The 3,978-nt window shown below is 56.9% G+C and overlaps 1 protein-coding gene across 2 annotated transcripts in view; it reads right to left on the bottom strand.

Annotated features, from left to right (window-relative positions):
- HPCAL4 (hippocalcin like 4) overlaps window positions 1-3,728 on the bottom strand; it is an 11,187-nt gene extending 7,459 nt beyond the window's left edge. Inside the window, exon 1 of one of the 2 annotated variants that reach the window (XM_045299112.1) lies at window positions 3,580-3,728. The gene's annotated coding sequence lies outside the window, so the exon portion shown is untranslated. The remainder of the gene's footprint in view (window positions 1-3,579) is intronic. The other variant, XM_004704943.2, reaches the window with a different exon arrangement.
- Between the last annotated feature and the right edge of the window lie 250 nt (window positions 3,729-3,978).

Genomic DNA, 3,978 nt, shown 5'->3' with positions numbered 1-3,978 from the left:
GGGTGGGTGGGTGGGGGTGCTCGAAACAACCAGGCCTGAGGTTGAGTTGCTCCAAGCCTGAGGGACCCCAAGCTAGTTACAGGATCCTTCTGGGCTCAGATTCCACTCCTGAGCCCCGAGGAAAATGGAGGTGCAGTGGAGGCAGCAACAGCCTCTGGGAGAAGGGGGGCAGGGGAGCATGCCATTTCCAATTCCCTGGGGCTGTGGGCTTCACATGACCAGAGCAGGGCCAGTGTCAAAGATGCCTCTGGAAACGGACAGAGAGAGGCAGGCTCCCCTTCTAGGTGCTCCCCTCCTCCCCCACACACAAGTCCAAAGGACTGGGAAGGCCCAGGAAGTCGTCACAGAAGCTGGAAAGCCCAGAGGCCGAGGTGTCTGTTGGGCGGAGGCAGAGCCTCTCCCCACTGTCTTCTGTGGGACCCGTCTGGGTGTCTGCGTGAGAATGGGATCTGTGTGTGGGAGGGTATCAGCGCATGTGCTGCGAATCTGTCAGAGCACATACATCTCTGTGTGTGTCGTGGTGCTGTGTGGGTCTCACCTCCTGCATCCTTCTCCCCTTCCTGTCTGCCCACAATTCTCAGTTTCCCGAGGCTTCGCCCATTTCCTGCCTCAATATGGCTTCAGACCCACTGAGGACTGTGGTGGCTTCTCCTTTATTTCTCTCACTCCCTCCACTGCTCTGCTATCTGGCATCAAAAAAACAAGCAAAAACAAAAAGCGACACCGAGCCACCCTATAGGAGGGGATAGAACTGCCCCTGTGAGTTTCCGAGACTGTATCTCTTTACAGAAGTAGAACGCTCCATCTTGCTCCCAGATCTGGCACAGTCCTTTAAAATCATCCCTTTATTTTTATGAAAACTGAAGCCCAGACTGAGGGGAGAACTGGCTCACGCTCGTGAAGCAGGTCCGTGGAAGGGTCCAAATGAGCCAGCAGCTAGGCTGATGCCATGCCACCTGTCCAGACTGCCCTCTTCAGTGCAAGGGGACACCTGTCCAGCCCACAGGGACTCTTTCTGACCTCCACATCCTATCCAGGGACAGCAGAGCTCTGGCGCCCCTCTCGGCCTCACTGGGACCATCTTGTCTGTGCTTTGGGCCAGGGTCTCTGATACACAGTCAATACTTCCTATGAGAGGATCCAACCAGCACCTGTGACTCAACAGGTGCACCATCAGACTCCTCCTCAGCCTGGGCTGGTCCCTTCCTCCATCTCTCCATCTGCTGGATGATCTGCTTTCTCTCCCTTCCCCTAAGTCCAGTTTGCCTCAAGGTGCCCACCTTTCTAGCCCCACTGTCCACTGCTCCCCCTCCCAACCCACACCCCTTCAAGCTAGGCTTCTCACCTATTCGTTTAGCTGTTTTCCATACCTAGGCTGATACAGGTTCTCATCAGCCTGACTAAAGTCCACTTCCTTATGATCAACCTCTCCCAGCCAACGGCATAGGCTCAGTACTTGGGCGTGGGTCGACCCTGCAAGGCCATGAACTTCAGCCACCACCCGAGTGTAAACTTCGGGGCTCTTGGATCCTCACCTGGTGCTGCTCTAAAATTACAGGGATAGATCTGATTTGGTTTAACTTGCATTAAACACTTGCCCAGGCCAGAAAGTTCCCAGGCCTTTTATGCTCAACATCAAGGAGCTTAGTGCGTCCCAATATGGCCTCATTCTCCACCGAGCAATTTTCACAGACTGGAAAGTCCTTCGGCCTTTGTTCTAACTTTGCTCTCCTGTAGCTTCCCATCACTGGTTCCAAACTGCCCTCTTTGGCTGCACAGAACTGCCCTGCGGAGACGTAAAGGCTGTGCCTGGAACGCACCCTTTGGTGGATTACATGGAAGGGGCAGAGCCCCCTCCTTCCTCCTAAGAATGTATGTCAGGCTGGTTTTATTTATTTCTGGTAGGAGATGGTAGGATGGTGGGAGACTATCATCACACCCACTTCCAAGATAAGCGAACCTAGACCCAAGGAAAGGAAAGGGTTACCCAAGGTCAACCAGAGCTCCGAAGCAGCAAAGTGAAGTCCAGAACCCAGCTGGGGGCATTTTCTGCTGGTGCACTGGCCCTGCTAAATGTGAGCAGACCCCTTTGCTAGACTCTTGAGGACTGACCTCCAGCTCTGAAGGAATTAGCACTGTCCACAGACAGAGCCAGTGTCCCTTCTGGGCTCGGAGGCCATTTCCAGAGGACAGGGCTCAGGGCTGTGGGTTTAGAATGGGGAGGTGGCAGTGAGGGAGGGAGGGGCTGCGGAAGGCAATAATCCCACACCCTTGCCAGCTTCAGAGGAGCTGGTGCTGAGGCAGTTGCCATAGTGACAACAGCTCCCTGGTCAGGAGATTTTCTCTTTCCTTCCTCCTCTTTCTCTTCTCCAAGCAGCAGCAGGAGCAGCGGTCAGGTCTTTGGGCTTCAACTGGGCAAGACTTCTCTCTCTCCTCGCTAAGTAAGACGACGCAGGTCATGTTAAACACAAGGTGGGCCATGTTGGCCACCCCCATCATGGCTGTCCATGAAAAGTCCTCACAGCTCAGGGGGAGAGTGGAAGGGTCCTGTCCTCCTCCTGCACCCCCGCATCCTCCCCACCCCCAGAACCAGAGTAGGTCAATGCTGGCAGGTCGCTAAGATGATCTCATCCAGCCCACCCCCTTGCCCGGGGATGGTCCAGAGAGGGAAGTGACTTGGCCAGTCGAACTTGAGGCAAAGACAACCTTTGAATCCAACTCTGCCCTCCCACTGAGGCCCCATTAGGGAAAGGAGCCACCCAGGCCACATGGAGATTTGGCCTGATCCCATCAGGAGGGTGGGAGAGGGGACAGCTAGAGGGGATGCCAATGAGAAAGCCATCTGAGGGTAAGAGTGAGTGGGCAGGCGTTAGCAGCAGAAACGGAGAGGACAAGGTTGATCTTCAGGGAGTGGTGTCCCTGACTTAAACTCCCATCAAAAAAGCCCAAAGCATGGGGACTCTGCCTAAAACAAGCCCCTCCCCCCCAATGGATTGTTGAAAGATAGTGTTTTCCAGGAGGGAAACTGGAGTGGGAGGGCGGTGCATTCAGAGGGGCCAATGTGAGGTGGGACTGGGCTCTTACAGATGTGGAGACTGTGTTCGGAGGTGGGGGCTCCGGGCTCTGAAGTTCGGTGAGCTGCTAGTGGGGCTGGTTGGTGTGGGTGGGGGCTATATGGAGGTGGGAGGTTGCTATGGGGCTGTGAGACTACCTATCGCCAAAGCAACAGGAGGAAGGGTAATTGGTACTTTCTCTAGCACGAGCAACCCCCCACCGTGCGTGTGTGTGTGTGTGTGTGTGTGTGTGTGTGTGTTCAGGGCCAGAGCTGTGGTTGCTTGTGGTTGGAGGTGGGATAAGGGTGCAGTTCTATCTCCCTTCCAGGAACCTTCAGGCTGGGCTGAGGCAGTGTTCCCTCCGCCGCCTTGGGGCAGGCCCTCTAGATGCTGAGGCCCGTGTGGGAGCCCGGGGGCAGGGAGGTGAGTCAGGAGGGGCTATAGATAAGGATGGGAATAGGTGGTCAAGGGACAGGAGACAAGGATTCGGCCTCTAGGGGTGCCTCCGAGGTCCCGCTCCACTCACCTTACCTGGGGCCGCTCGCCGGGTCTCGGGGTGGCTCGGAGCCTGGGCGGGCCGCGGGGGACAGAGACTGGCTCTGGGATTGTCGGTCTGGCTCTCTTAGGTCCGCGCTGGAGCCGCCTCCCAGCTTTTGTAGCGCTAAGTGCTTCGCCAAGGCGACGCGATTTGCATAAACCCCTCCTCATCTCGGACAGATGGGGCGTTGATTGGCTCGACTGGGGCAGAGTGACAGGCGAGGTTTCAGGTGGAGATGGGTGGCCAGCCAGGCCTGGCTGCAGCGGCGGCAGCAGCGAGCCCCTCCCGCCCGCGCTGACCTTCCCCGCTTCGGGAGGAAAGGAAGGGCCGCCCTCGCCACCCCCGCCCAGACACTCGGACCCCCGGCTACAGTCCGGGGTGAAGAGT

This window comes from Echinops telfairi, unplaced genomic scaffold (genome assembly GCF_000313985.2).
Source record: "Echinops telfairi isolate 266 unplaced genomic scaffold, ASM31398v2 ScPeMD7_7457;HRSCAF=8495, whole genome shotgun sequence".
NCBI classification, from domain to species: Eukaryota; Metazoa; Chordata; class Mammalia; order Afrosoricida; family Tenrecidae; genus Echinops; species Echinops telfairi.
Note: the sequence above shows the minus strand (reverse complement) of the source record. Positions and strands in the feature narration are given on the sequence as shown.